This window comes from Mobula hypostoma, chromosome 3 (assembly GCF_963921235.1).
Source record: "Mobula hypostoma chromosome 3, sMobHyp1.1, whole genome shotgun sequence".
Lineage (NCBI taxonomy): Eukaryota > Metazoa > Chordata > Chondrichthyes > Myliobatiformes > Myliobatidae > Mobula > Mobula hypostoma.
This window is the reverse complement of record NC_086099.1, coordinates 1,641,301-1,656,988: the sequence shown is the minus strand read 5'-3', so window position 1 is coordinate 1,656,988 and position 15,688 is coordinate 1,641,301.

Below are 15,688 nucleotides of genomic sequence, written 5' to 3'. Positions count from 1 at the left end.
TGTGTAGTGACGGAAGGGTTTACAGTAATGGGGAGTGGTGTAGTGATGGAAAGGTTTACAGTAATGGGGAGATGTGTAGTGACTGAAGGGGTAAAGTAATGGGGAGTGGTGTAGTGATGGAAGGGTTTCCAGTAATGGGGAGTGGTGTAGCGATGGAAGAGGTTACGGTAATGGGGAGTGGTGTAGTGACGGAATGGTTTACAGTATTGGGGATTGGTGTAGTGATGGAAGGGTTTAAGGCAATGGGGATTGGTGTAGCGATGGAAGGGTTTAAAGTAATGGGGAACCGTGTAGTGACGGAAGGGTTTACTGTAATGGGGAGTGGTGTAGTGACGGAAGGGTTTACAGTGATGGGGAGTGGTGCAGTGACGGAAGGGTTTACAGTAATGGGGAGAGGTGTCGTGATGGAAGGGTTTACAGTAATGGGGAGTGGTGTAGTGACGGAAGTGTTTACAGTAATGGGGAGTGGTGTAGTGACGGAAGAGTCAACAGTAATGGGGAGTGGTGTCGTGATGGAAGGGTTCACAGTAATGGGGAGAGGTGTAGTGATGGAAGGGTTTCCAGTAATGGGGATTGGTGTAGTGATGGAAGGGTTTAGAGTAATAGGGAGCATTGTAGTGATGGGTGGGTTTACAGTAATGGGGAGTTGTGTAGTGATGGAAGAGTTTACGGTAATGGGGAGTGGTGTAGTGATGGAAGAATTTACAGTAATGGGGAGTGGTGTAGCGACGGAAGGGTTTACAGTAATGGGGAGTGGTGTAGTGATGGAAGGGTTTACTGTGATGGGGAGTGGTGTAGTGATGGAAGGGTTTACAGTAATGGGGAGTGGTGTAGTGACGGAAGTGTTTACAGTTATGGGGAGTGGTGTAGTGACGGAAGAGTTTACAGTTATGGGGAGTGGTGTCGTGATGGAAGGGTTTACAGTAATGGGGAGTGGTGTAGTGACGTAAAGGTTTACGGTAATGGGGAGTGGTGTAGTGATGGAAGGGTTTACAGTAATGGGGAGTTGTATTGTGACGGAAGGGGTTACAGTAATGGGGAGTGGTGTAGTGATGGAAGAGTTTAGAGTAATGAGTGGTGTAGTGAAGGAAGGGTTTACAGTAATGGGGAGTGGTGTAGTGATGGAAGGGTTTACAGTAATGGAGAGTGGTGTAGTGACCGAAGGGTTTACAGTAATGGGGAGTGGTGTAGTGATGGAAGGGTTTAGAGTAATTGGGAGCATTGTAGTAATGGGGGGTTTACAGTAATGGGGAGTGGTGTAGTGTCGGAAGAATTTGCAGTTATGGGGAGTGGTGTTGTGATGGAAGGGTTTACAGTAATGGGGAGAGGTGTAGTGATGGAAGGGTTTACAGTAATGGGGAGTGGTGTAGTGAAGTAAAGGGTTACGGTAATGGGGAGTGGTGTAGTGATGGAAGGGTTTACAGTAATGGGGAGTTGTATTGTGACAGAAGGGTTTACAGTAATGGTGAGTGGTGTAGTGATGGAAGGGTTTACAGCAATGGGGAGTGGTGTAGTGTTGGAAGAGTTTACAGTTATGGGGAGAGGTGTCGTGATGGAGGGGTTTACAGTAATGGGGAGTGGCGTAGTGATGGAAGTGTTTACAGTAATGGGGAGTGGTGTAGTGACGGAAGGGTTTACAGTAATGGGGAGTGGAGTAGTGACGTAACGGTTTATAGTAATAGGGAGTGGTGTAGAGACGGAAGGGTATACAGTAATGGGGAGTGGTTTAGTGATGGAAGGGTTTAGAGTAATAGGGAGTACTGTAATGATGGGTGGGTTTACAGTAATGGGGAGTTGTGTGGTGATGGAAGAGTTTACGGTAATGAGGAGTGGTGTAGTGATGGATGAATTACGGTAATGGGGAGTGGTGTACTGTCAGAAGGGTTTACAGTAATGGGGAGAGGTGTTGTGATGGAAGTGTTTACAGTAATGGGGAGTAGTGTAGTGACGGAAGCGTTTACAGTAATGGGGAGTGGTGTAGTGACAGAAGAGTCAACAGTAATGGGGAGTGGTGTAGTGACGTAAAGGGTTACAGTAATGGGGAGAGGTGTCGTGATGGAAGGGTTTACAGTAATGGGGAGTGGTGTAGTGACGGAAGTGTTTACAGTAATGGGGAGTGGTTTAGTGACGGAAGAGTCAACAGTAATGGGGAGTGGTGTCGTGATGGAAGGGTTCACAGTAATGGGGAGAGGTGTAGTGATGGAAGGGTTTCCAGTAATGGGGAGTGGTGTAGTGATGGAAGAGGTTACGGTAATGGGGAGTAGTGTAGTGACGGAATGGTTTACAGTATTGGGGAGTGGTGTCGTGATGGAAGGGTTTAGAGTAATAGGGAGCATTGTAGTGATGGGTGGGTTTACAGTAATGGGGAGTTGTGTAGTGATGGAAGAGTTTACGGTAATGGGGAGTGGTGTAGTGATGGAAGAATTTACAGTAATGGGGAGTGGTGTAGCGACGGAAGGGTTTACAGTAATGGGGAGTGGTGTAGTGATGGAAGGGTTTACTGTGATGGGGAGTGGTGTAGTGATGGAAGGGTTTACAGTAATGGGGAGTGGTGTAGTGACGGAAGTGTTTACAGTAATGGGGAGTGGTGTAGTGACGGAAGAGTTTACAGTTATGGGGAGTGGTGTCGTGATGGAAGGGTTTACAGTAATGGGGAGAGGTGTAGTGATGGAAGGGTTTACAGTAATGGGGAGTGGTGTAGTAACGTAAAGGTTTACGGTAATGGGGAGTGGTGTAGTGATGGAAGGGTTTACAGTAATGGGGAGTTGTATTGTGACGGAAGGGGTTACAGTAATGGGGAGTGGTGTAGTGATGGAAGAGTTTAGAGTAATGAGTGGTGTAGTGAAGGAAGGGTTTACAGTAATGGGGAGTGGTGTAGTGATGGAAGAGGTTACGGTAATGGGGAGTAGTGTAGTGACGGAATGGTTTACAGTATTGGGGAGTGGTGTCGTGATGGAAGGGTTTAGAGTAATAGGGAGCATTGTAGTGATGGGTGGGTTTACAGTAATGGGGAGTTGTGTAGTGATGGAAGAGTTTACGGTAATGGGGAGTGGTGTAGTGATGGAAGAGTTTACAGTAATGGGGAGTGGTGTAGCGACGGAAGGGTTTACAGTAATGGGGAGTGGTGTAGTGATGGAAGGGTTTACTGTGATGGGGAGTGGTGTAGTGATGGAAGGGTTTACAGTTATGGGGAGTGGTGTAGTGACGGAAGTGTTTACAGTAATGGGGAGTGGTGTAGTGACGGAAGAGTTTACAGTTATGGGGAGTGGTGTCGTGATGGAAGGGTTTACAGTAATGGGGAGAAGTGTAGTGATGGAAGGGTTTACAGTAATGGGGAGTGGTGTAGTGACGTAAAGGTTTACGGTAATGGGGAGTGGTGTAGTGATGGAAGGGTTTACAGTAATGGGGAGTTGTATTGTGACGGAAGGGGTTACATTAATGGGGAGTGGTGTAGTGATGGAAGAGTTTAGAGTAATGAGTGGTGTAGTGAAGGAAGGGTTTACAGTAATGGGGAGTGGTGTAGTGATGGAAGGGTTTACAGTAATGGAGAGTGGTGTAGTGACGGAAGGGTTTACAGTAATAGGGAGAGGTGTAGTGATGGAAGAGTTTACAGTAGTGGGGAGTTGTATTGTGACAGAAGGGGTTACAGTAATGGGGAGTGGTGTAGTGATGGAAGGGTTTACAGCAATGGGGAGTGGTGTAGTGATGGAAGAGTTTACAGTTCTGGGGAGAGGTGTCGTGATGGAGGGGTTTACAGTAATGGGGAGTGGCGTAGTGATGGAAGTTTTTACAGTAATGGGGAGTGGTGTAGTGACGGAAGGGTTTACAGTAATGGGGAGTGGAGTAGTGACGGAAGGGTATACAGTAATGGGGAGTGGTTTAGTGATGGAAGGGTTTAGAGAAATAGGGAGTACTGTAATGATGGGTGGGTTTACAGTAATGGGGAGTTGTGTGGTGATGGAAGAGTTTACGGTAATGAGGAGTGGTGTAGTGATGGAATGGTTTACAGTAATGGGGAGTGGTGTAGTGATGGAATGGATTATAGTAATGGGGAGTGGTGTAGTGATGGTAGGGTTTACTGTGATGGGGAGTGGTGTAGTGATGGTCGGGTTTACAGTAATGGGGAGTGGTGTAGCGATGGAAGGGTTTCCAGTAATGGGGAGTGGTGTAGTGATGGAATGGATTATAGTAATGGGGAGTGGTGTAGTGATGGAAGAGTTTACGGTAATGGGGAGTGGTGCAGTGACGGAATGGTTTACAGTATTGGGGAGTGGTGTAGTGATGGAAGGGTTTACGGTAATGGGGAGTGGTGTAGTGTCAGAAGGGGTTATAGTAATGGGGAGTGGTGTAGTGATGGAAGAGGTTACAGTAATGGGGAGTGGTGTAGTGACGGAATGGTTTACAGTATTGGGGAGTGGTGTAGTGATGGAAGTGTTTGAGGTAAATGGGAGTGGTGTAGCGATGGAAGGGTTTACAGTAATGGGGAGAGGTGTAGTGATGGAAGGGTTTACAGTAATGGGGAGTGGTGTAGTGACGGAAGGGTTTACTGTGATGGGGAGTGCTGTAGTGATGGAAGGGTTTACAGTTATGGGGAGTGGTGTAGTGACGGAATGGTTTACAGTATTGGGGAGTGGTGTAGCGATGGAAGGGTTTACGGTAATGGGGAGTGGTGTAGTGTCAGAAGGGGTTATAGTAATGGGGAGTGGTGTAGTGATGGAAGAGGTTACAGTAATGGGAGTGGTGTAGTGACGGAATGGTTTACAGTAATGGGGAGTGGTGTAGTGTCAGAAGAGGTTATAGTAATGGGGAGATGTGTAGTGATGGAAGGGTTCACAGTAATGGGGAGTGGTGTAGTGATGGAAGGGTTTCCAGTAATGGGGAGTGGTGTAGTGATGGAATGGTTTATAGTAATGGGGAGTGGTGTAGTGATGGAAGAGGTTACAGTAATGGGGAGTGGTGTAGTGACGGAATGGTTTACAGTATTGGGGAGTGGTGTAGTGATGGAAGTGTTTGAGGTAAATGGGAGTGGTGTAGCGATGGAAGGGTTTACAGTAATGGGGAATGGCGTAGTGACGGAAGGGTTTACAGTAACGGGGAGCCATGTAGTGACGGAAGGGTTTGCAGTAATGGTGAGTGGTGTAGTGACTGAAGAGTTTACAGTTATGGGGAGTGATGTCGTGATGGAAGGGTTTACAGTAATGGGCAGAGGTGTAGTAATGGAAGAGGTTACGGTAATGGGCAGTGGTGTAGTGACGGAATGGTTTACAGTATTGGGGAGTGGTGTAGTGATGGAAGGGTTTACAGTAATGGGGAGTTGTGTAGTGATGGAAGGGTTTACAGTAATGGGGAGTTGTGTAGTGACGGAAGGGTTTACTGTGATGGGGAGTGGTGTAGTGATGGAAGGGTTTACGGTAATGGGGAGAGGTGTTGTGATGGAAGGGTTTACAGTAATGGGGAGTGGTGTAGTGACGGAAGTGTTTACAGAAATGGGGAGTGGCGTAGTGATGGAAGGGTTTACTGTAATGGGGAGTGGTGCAGTGACGTAAGGGTTTACAGTAATGGGGATTGGTGTAGTGATGGAAAGGTTTACAGTAATGGGGAGATGTGTAGTGACGGAAGGGGTAAAGTAATGGGGAGTGGTGTAGTGATGGAAGGGTTTCCAGTAATGGGGAGTGGTGTAGCGATGGAAGGGTTTACAGTAATGGGGAGTGGTGTAGTGACGGAAGGGTTTACAATAATGGGGAGCCGTGTAGTGACGGAAGGGTTTACTGTAATGGGGAGTGGTGTAGTGACGGAAGGGTTTACAGTAATGGGGAGTGGTGTAGTGATGGAAGGGTTCACAGTAATGGGGAGTAGTGTAGTGATGGAAGGGTTTCCAGTAATGGGGAGAGGTGTAGTGATGGAATGGTTTATAGTAATGGGGAGTGGTGTAGTGATGGAAGAGGTTACAGTAATGGGGAGTGGTGTAGTGACGGAAGGGTTTACAGTAATGGGGAGTGGTGTAGTGACGGAAGGGTTTACTGTGATGGGGAGTGGTGTAGTGATGGAAGGGTTTACAGTAATGGGGAGAGGTGTCGTGATGTAAGGGTTTACAGTAATGGGGAGATGTGTAGTGACGGAAATGTTTACAGTAATGGGGAGTGGTGTAGTGACGGAAGAGTTTACAGTTATGGGGAGTGATGTCGTGATGGAAGGGTATACAGTAATGGGCAGAGGTGTAGTAATGGAACAGGTTACGGTAATGGGCAGTTGTGTAGTGATGGAATGGTTTATAGTAATGGGGAGTGGTGTAGTGATGGAAGAGGTTACGGTAATGGGGAGTGGTGTAGTGACGGAATGGTTTACAGTATTGGGGAGTGGTGTAGTGATGGAAGGGTTTAAAGTAATGGGGACTGGTGTAGCGATGGAAGGGTTTACAGTAATGGGGAGTGGTGTAGTGACGGAAGGGCTTACAGCAATGGGGAGCCGTGTAGTGACGGAAGGGTTTACTGTAATGGGGAGTGGTGTCGTGACGGAAGGGTTTACAGTGATGGGGAGTGGTGTAGTGACGGAAGGGTTGACAGTAATGGGTAGTGGAGCAGTGACGTAACGGTTTACAGTAATGGGGAGTGGTGTAGTGACTGAAGGGAATACAGTAATGGGGAGTGGTGTAGTGATGGAAGGGTTTAGAGTAATAGGGAGTACTGTAATGATGGGTGGGTTTAGAGTAATGGCGAATTGTGTAGTGATGGAAGAGTTTACGGTAATGGGGAGTGGTGTCGTGATGGAAGGGTTTACAGTAATGGGGAGAGGTGTAGTGATGGAAGGGTTTACAGTAATTCGGAGTGGTGTAGTGATGGAAGGGTTTAAAGTAATGGGGAGTGGTGTAGCGATGGAAGGGTTTACCGTAATGGGGAGTGGTGTAGTGATGGTAGGGTTTACTGTGATGGGGAGTGGTGTAGTGATGGTCGGGTTTACAGTAATGGGGAGTGGTGTAGCGATGGAAGGGTTTCCAGTAATGGGGAGTGGTGTAGTGATGGAATGGATTATAGTAATGGGGAGAGGTGTAGTGATGGAAGAGTTTACGGTAATGGGGAGTGGTGCAGTGACGGAATGGTTTACAGTATTGTGGAGTGGTGTAGTGATGGAAGGGTTTACGGTAATGGGGAGTGGTGTAGTGACGGAAGGGTTTACAGTAATGGGGAGTGGTGTAGTGATGGAAGAGGTTACAGTAATGGGGAGTGGTGTAGTGACGGAAGGGTTTACAGTAATGGGGAGTGGTGTAGTGATGGAAGGGTTTACAGTAATGGGGAGTGGTGTAGTGATGGAAGGGTTTACAGTAATGGGGAGAGGTGTAGTGATGGAAGGGTTTACAGTAATGGGGAGTGGTGTAGTGACGGAAGGGTTTACTGTAATGGGGAGTGGTGTAGTGATGGAAGGGTTTACAGTAATGGGGAGTGGTGTAGTGACGGAATGGTTTACAGTATTGGGGAGTGGTGTAGTGATGGAAGGGTTTACTGTAATGGGGAGTGGTGTAGTGATGGAAGGGTTTAAAGTAATGGGGAGTGGTGTAGTGATGGAAGGGTTTACAGTAATGGGGAGTGGTGTAGTGACGGAATGGTTTACAGTAATGGGGAGTGGTGTAGTGTCAGAAGAGGTTATAGTAATGGGGAGATGTGTAGTGATGGAAGGGTTCACAGTAATGGGGAGTGGTGTAGTGATGGAAGGGTTTCCAGTAATGGGGAGTGGTGTAGTGATGGAATGGTTTATAGTAATGGGGAGTGGTGTAGTGATGGAAGAGGTTACAGTAATGGGGAGTGGTGTAGTGACGGAATGGTTTACAGTATTGGGGAGTGGTGTAGTGATGGAAGTGTTTGAGGTAAATGGGAGTGGTGTAGCGATGGAAGGGTTTACAGTAATGGGGAGTGGTGTAGTGACGGAAGGGTTTACAGTAACGGGGAGCCATGTAGTGACGGAAGGGTTTGCAGTAATGGTGAGTGGTGTAGTGACTGAAGAGTTTACAGTTATGGGGAGTGATGTCGTGATGGAAGGGTTTACAGTAATGGGCAGAGGTGTAGTAATGGAAGAGGTTACGGTAATGGGCAGTGGTGTAGTGACGGAATGGTTTACAGTAATGGGGAGTGGTGTAGTGACGGAATGGTTTACAGTATTGGGGAGTGGTGTAGTGATGGAAGGGTTTACAGTAATGGGGAGTTGTGTAGTGACGGAAGGGTTTACTGTGATGGGGAGTGGTGTAGTGATGGAAGGGTTTACGGTAATGGGGAGAGGTGTTGTGATGGAAGGGTTTACAGTAATGGGGAGTGGTGTAGTGACGGAAGTGTTTACAGAAATGGGGAGTGGCGTAGTGATGGAAGGGTTTACTGTAATGGGGAGTGGTGCAGTGACGTAAGGGTTTACAGTAATGGGGATTGGTGTAGTGATGGAAAGGTTTACAGTAATGGGGAGATGTGTAGTGACGGAAGGGGTAAAGTAATGGGGAGTGGTGTAGTGATGGAAGGGTTTCCAGTAATGGGGAGTGGTGTAGCGATGGAAGGGTTTACAGTAATGGGGAGTGGTGTAGTGACGGAAGGGTTTACAATAATGGGGAGCCGTGTAGTGACGGAAGGGTTTACTGTAATGGGGAGTGGTGTAGTGACGGAAGGGTTTACAGTAATGGGGAGTGGTGTAGTGATGGAAGGGTTCACAGTAATGGGGAGTAGTGTAGTGATGGAAGGGTTTCCAGTAATGGGGAGAGGTGTAGTGATGGAATGGTTTATAGTAATGGGGAGTGGTGTAGTGATGGAAGAGGTTACAGTAATGGGGAGTGGTGTAGTGACGGAAGGGTTTACAGTAATGGGGAGTGGTGTAGTGACGGAAGGGTTTACTGTGATGGGGAGTGGTGTAGTGATGGAAGGGTTTACAGTAATGGGGAGAGGTGTCGTGATGTAAGGGTTTACAGTAATGGGGAGATGTGTAGTGACGGAAATGTTTACAGTAATGGGGAGTGGTGTAGTGACGGAAGAGTTTACAGTTATGGGGAGTGATGTCGTGATGGAAGGGTATACAGTAATGGGCAGAGGTGTAGTAATGGAACAGGTTACGGTAATTGGCAGTTGTGTAGTGATGGAATGGTTTATAGTAATGGGGAGTGGTGTAGTGATGGAAGAGGTTACGGTAATGGGGAGTGGTGTAGTGACGGAATGGTTTACAGTATTGGGGAGTGGTGTAGTGATGGAAGGGTTTAAAGTAATGGGGACTGGTGTAGCGATGGAAGGGTTTACAGTAATGGGGAGTGGTGTAGTGACGGAAGGGCTTACAGCAATGGGGAGCCGTGTAGTGACGGAAGGGTTTACTGTAATGGGGAGTGGTGTCGTGATGGAAGGGTTTACAGTGATGGGGAGTGGTGTAGTGACGGAAGGGTTGACAGTAATGGGTAGTGGAGCAGTGACGTAACGGTTTACAGTAATGGGGAGTGGTGTAGTGACTGAAGGGAATACAGTAATGGGGAGTGGTGTAGTGATGGAAGGGTTTAGAGTAATAGGGAGTACTGTAATGATGGGTGGGTTTAGAGTAATGGCGAATTGTGTAGTGATGGAAGAGTTTACGGTAATGGGGAGTGGTGTCGTGATGGAAGGGTTTACAGTAATGGGGAGAGGTGTAGTGATGGAAGGGTTTACAGTAATTCGGAGTGGTGTAGTGATGGAAGGGTTTAAAGTAATGGGGAGTGGTGTAGCGATGGAAGGGTTTACCGTAATGGGGAGTGGTGTAGTGACAGAAGGGCTTACAGCAATGGGAGCCGTGTAGTGACGGAAGGGTTTACTGTAATGGGGAGTGGTTTCGTGACGGAAGGGTTTACAGTGATGGGGAGTGGTGTAGTGACGGAAGGGTATACAGTAATGGGGAGTGGTGTAGTGATGGAAGGGTTTAGAGTAATAGGGAGTACTGTAATGATGGGTGGGTTTAGAGTAATGGCGAGTTGTGTAGTGATGGAAGAGTTTACGGTAATGGGGAGTGGTGTCCTGATGGAAGGGTTTACAGTAATGGGGAGAGGTGTAGCGATTTAAGGGTTTACAGTAATTGGGAGTGGTGCAGTGACGTAAGGGTTTACAGTAATGGGGCGTGATGTAGTGATGGAAGGGTTTACAGTAATGGGGAGTGGTGTAGTGATGGAAGGGTTTACAGTAATGGGGAGTGGTGTAGTGATGGAAGGGTTTACAGTAATGGGGAGTGGTGTAGTGATGGAAAGGTTTACAGTAATGGGGAGATGTGTAGTGACAGAAGGGGTAAAGTAATGGGGAGTGGTGTAGTGATGGAAGGGTTTCCAGTAATGGGGAGTGGTGTCGTGATGGAAGAGGTTACGGTAATGGGGAGTGGTGTAGTGACGGAATGGTTGACAGTATTGGGGAGTGGTGTAGTGATGGAAGGGTTTAAGGCAATGGGGAGTGGTGCAGCGATGGAAGGATTTACAGTAATAGGGAGTGGTGTAGTGACGGAAGGGTTTACAGTAATGGGGAGCCGTGTAGTGACGGAAGGGTTTACTGTAATTGGGAGTGGTGTAGTGATGGAAGGGTTTACAGTAATGGGGAGTGGTGTAGTGACGGAAGGGTTTACTGTGATGGGGAGTGGTGTAGTGATGGAAGGGTTTACAGTAATGGGGAGTGGTGTAGTGACGGAAGAGTTTACAGTTATGGGGAGTGATGTCGTGATGGAAGGGTATACAGTAATGGGCAGAGGTGTAGTAATGGAACAGGTTACGGTAATGGGCAGTTGTGTAGTGATGGAATGGTTTATAGTAATGGGGAGTGGTGTAGTGATGGAAGAGGTTACGGTAATGGGGAGTGGTGTAGTGACGGAATGGTTTACAGTATTGGGGAGTGGTGTAGTGATGGAAGGGTTTAAAGTAATGGGGACTGGTGTAGCGATGGAAGGGTTTACAGTAATGGGGAGTGGTGTAGTGACGGAAGGGCTTACAGCAATGGGGAGCCGTGTAGTGACGGAAGGGTTTACTGTAATGGGGAGTGGTGTCGTGACGGAAGGGTTTACAGTGATGGGGAGTGGTGTAGTGACGGAAGGGTTGACAGTAATGGGTAGTGGAGCAGTGACGTAACGGTTTACAGTAATGGGGAGTGGTGTAGTGACTGAAGGGAATACAGTAATGGGGAGTGGTGTAGTGATGGAAGGGTTTAGAGTAATAGGGAGTACTGTAATGATGGGTGGGTTTAGAGTAATGGCGAATTGTGTAGTGATGGAAGAGTTTACGGTAATGGGGAGTGGTGTCGTGATGGAAGGGTTTACAGTAATGGGGAGAGGTGTAGTGATGGAAGGGTTTACAGTAATTCGGAGTGGTGTAGTGATGGAAGGGTTTAAAGTAATGGGGAGTGGTGTAGCGATGGAAGGGTTTACCGTAATGGGGAGTGGTGTAGTGACAGAAGGGCTTACAGCAATGGGAGCCGTGTAGTGACGGAAGGGTTTACTGTAATGGGGAGTGGTTTCGTGACGGAAGGGTTTACAGTGATGGGGAGTGGTGTAGTGACGGAAGGGTATACAGTAATGGGGAGTGGTGTAGTGATGGAAGGGTTTAGAGTAATAGGGAGTACTGTAATGATGGGTGGGTTTAGAGTAATGGCGAGTTGTGTAGTGATGGAAGAGTTTACGGTAATGGGGAGTGGTGTCGTGATGGAAGGGTTTACAGTAATGGGGAGAGGTGTAGCGATTTAAGGGTTTACAGTAATTGGGAGTGGTGCAGTGACGTAAGGGTTTACAGTAATGGGGCGTGATGTAGTGATGGAAGGGTTTACAGTAATGGGGAGTGGTGTAGTGATGGAAGGGTTTACAGTAATGGGGAGTGGTGTAGTGATGGAAGGGTTTACAGTAATGGGGAGTGGTGTAGTGATGGAAAGGTTTACAGTAATGGGGAGATGTGTAGTGACAGAAGGGGTAAAGTAATGGGGAGTGGTGTAGTGATGGAAGGGTTTCCAGTAATGGGGAGTGGTGTCGTGATGGAAGAGGTTACGGTAATGGGGAGTGGTGTAGTGACGGAATGGTTGACAGTATTGGGGAGTGGTGTAGTGATGGAAGGGTTTAAGGCAATGGGGAGTGGTGCAGCGATGGAAGGATTTACAGTAATAGGGAGTGGTGTAGTGACGGAAGGGTTTACAGTAATGGGGAGCCGTGTAGTGACGGAAGGGTTTACTGTAATTGGGAGTGGTGTAGTGATGGAAGGGTTTACAGTAATGGGGAGTGGTGTAGTGACGGAAGGGTTTACTGTGATGGTGAGTGGTGTAGTGATGGAAGGGTTTACAGTAATGGGGAGAGCTGTCGTGATGGAATGGTTTACAGTCATGGGGAGTGGTGTAGTGACCGAAGGGGTTACAGCAATGGGGAATGGTGTAGTGATGGAAGGGTTTCCAGTAATGGGGAGTGGTGTAGTGATGGAATGGTTTATAGTAATGGGGAGTGGTGTAGTGATGGAAGAGGTTACGGTAATGGGGAGTGGTGTAGTGACGGAATGGTTTACAGTATTGGGGAGTGGTGTAGTGATGGAATGGTTTATAGTAATGGGGAGTGGTGTAGTTGATGGAAGAGGTTACGGTAATGAGGAGTGGTGTAGTGACGGAATGGTTTACAGTATTGGGGAGTGGTGTAGTGATGGAAGGGTTTAAAGTAATGGGGAGTGGTGTAGCGATGGAAGGGTTTACCGTAATGGGGAGTGGTGTAGTGACCGAAGGGGTTACAGCAATGGGGAATGGTGTAGTGATGGAAGGGTTTCCAGTAATGGGGAGTGGTGTAGTGATGGAATGGTTTATAGTAATGGGGAGTGCTGTAGTGATGGAAGGGTGCACAGTAATGGGGAGTTGTGTAGTGACAGAAGGGGTTACAGTAATGGGGAGTGGTGCAGTAATGGAAGGGTTTACAGTAATGGGGAGTGGTGTAGTGATGGAAGTGTTTACAGTAACGCGGAGTGGTGTAGTGATGCAAGGGTTTCCAGAAATGGGGAGTGGTGTAGTGACGGGAGGGTTTACAGTAATGGGGAGTGGTGTAGTGACGGGAGGGTTTACAGTAATAGGGAGTGGTGTAGTGATGGAAGGGTTTACAGTAATGGGGAGTGGTGTAGTGATAGAAGGATTTACAGTGAAGGGGAGTGGTGTAGTGACTGAAGGGTTTACAGTAATGGGGAGTGGTGTCGTGATGGAAGGGAGTACAGTAATGGGTGTGGTGTAGTGATGGAAGGGTTTACAGTAATGCGGAGAGGTGTAGTGATGGAAGGGTTTACAGTAATGGGGAGTGGTGTAGTGATGGAAGGGTTTACAGTAATGGGGAGTCGTGTAGTGACGGATGAGTTTACAGTTATGGGGAGAGGTGTCGTGATGGAGGGGTTTACAGTAATGGGGAGTGGCGTAGTGATGGAAGGGTTTACAGTGATGGGGAGTGCTGTAGTGATGGAAGGGTGCACAGTAATGGGGAGTTGTGTAGTGACAGAAGGGGTTACAGTAATGGGGAGTGGTGCAGTAATGGAAGGGTTTACAGTAATGGGGAGTGGTGTAGTGATGGAAGTGTTTACAGTAACGCGGAGTGGTGTAGTGATGCAAGGGTTTCCAGAAATGGGGAGTGGTGTAGTGACGGGAGGGTTTACAGTAATGGGGAGTGGTGTAGTGACGGGAGGGTTTACAGTAATAGGGAGTGGTGTAGTGATGGAAGGGTTTACAGTAATGGGGAGTGGTGTAGTGATAGAAGGATTTACAGTGAAGGGGAGTGGTGTAGTGACTGAAGGGTTTACAGTAATGGGGAGTGGTGTCGTGATGGAAGGGAGTACAGTAATGGGTGTGGTGTAGTGATGGAAGGGTTTACAGTAATGCGGAGAGGTGTCGTGGTGGAAGGGTTTACAGTAATTGGGAGTGGTGTAGTGATGGAAGGGTTTACAGTAATGGGGAGTGGTGTAGTGATGTAAGGGTTTACAGTAATGGGGAGTGGTGTTGTGATGGAAGGGTGTACAGTAATGGACAGTGGTTTAGTGATGGGTTTACAGTAATGGGGAGAGGTGTAGTGATGGAAGGGTTTACAGTAATGGGGAGAGGTGTCATGATGGAAGGGTTTACAGTAATGGGGAGTGGTGTAGTGACGGAAGGGTTTACAGTAATGGGGAGAGGTGTAGTGATGGAAGGGTTTACAGTAATGGGGAGAGGTGTCATGATGGAAAGGTTTACAGTAATGGGGAGTGGTGTCGTGATGGAAGGGTTGACAGTAATGGGGAGTGGTGTAGTGACGGAAAGGTTTACAGTAATGGGGATTGGTGTAGTATCGGAAGGGTTTACAGAAATGGGGAGTGGTGTAGTGATGGAAGGGTTTACAGTAATGGGGAGTGGTGTAGTGATGGAAGAGTTTACAGTAATGAGGAGTGGTGTAGTGACGGAAGGGTTTACAGTAATGGGGAGAGGTGTCATGATGGAAGGGTTTACAGTAATGGGGAGTGGTGTAGTGACGGAAGGGTTTACAGTAATGGGGAGTGGTGTCGTGATGGAAGGGTTGACAGTAATGGGGACTGGTGTCGTGATGGAAAGGTTTACAGTAATGGGGAGTGGTGTAGTGATGGAAGGGTTTACAGTAATGGGGAGTGGTGTAATGATGGAAGGGATTTCACAGAGGGAGCCGGGTGTTGGGATGCTTCTGTCACTGTGGAAATGTCCTTCACTTGTAGTAGCATTTCTGTCTGTAACAAAATGGAATCTGCAATGTATGAGAGTGCTTTGCTAGTAATGTCCATGCAACATTATTGTGATGGAATGTTAGCACATGAGCGCAGAACCACAGCTGTGTTCGTGGAAGAATGCTAAATACACTGATTCAGCAGACAAACAGAATGCTCCCTGTTTTGACCTTGTGTCTGAAGGACTGACTGTACCGTCTATGGTTTTCTTTTTGGCAAAGCTGTGACTTGCTCTTTGGCAGTGCTAGTCTTCCCTTTCTGCAAGTAAAATAAACGCTCTTATGATTGATACCCTCTGAGTTAATTATTCAACGTAGTGAAAAGCTGTTTCACCAGCTCCTAGCTGGACACCCACTATTATCTGCACCCGCACCTTACTCCCCAACGCTTCGCAATTTCTCCAGTATACCACAAGTCAACCGAACTGTTAATACCCATCTCGTCCATTGAGTCTTCTCCATCATTCTGTCACAACTATTGGTCTCACCCTCTGAACTCCATACTGTTCCCTTCTACCCATCACCTTTGACACACTTATTAATCTACAACCCACCACTTACTTACTTAAACCCGTTACGCCACTGGTGTTTAGGGCAGCAAAGAAGAGTTTAACCAGGATGTTGTCCAGATTAGGGGCATGAGCTACTGTGTAAGGAGAGTTCGGACGAACTTGGGCTGTTTTCTCTGGGGTGGAGGAGGCTCAGGGTGACCTGATGGAGCTTGATAAGATGTTGAGAGGTATAGATAGAGTAGATCGCTGCCATTGTTGTCCTTTAGGGTCAAAGTGTCTAATACCCGAGAACATGCATTTAGAGATGAGGGACCTGTGGAATTCATTGCCATGGATGGCTCAGATGCCAAGTCATCGGGTTTATTTAAAACAGAGGTTGACTGGTGCTTGATTAGTCAAGGTGTCAAAGGTTATGAGGGGAATGGGGTTGAGAAGGAAAACAAAAGTCACTGGGACAGGGACAGAAAGAGGAGACTTTAGAGGGAGGCGTATCA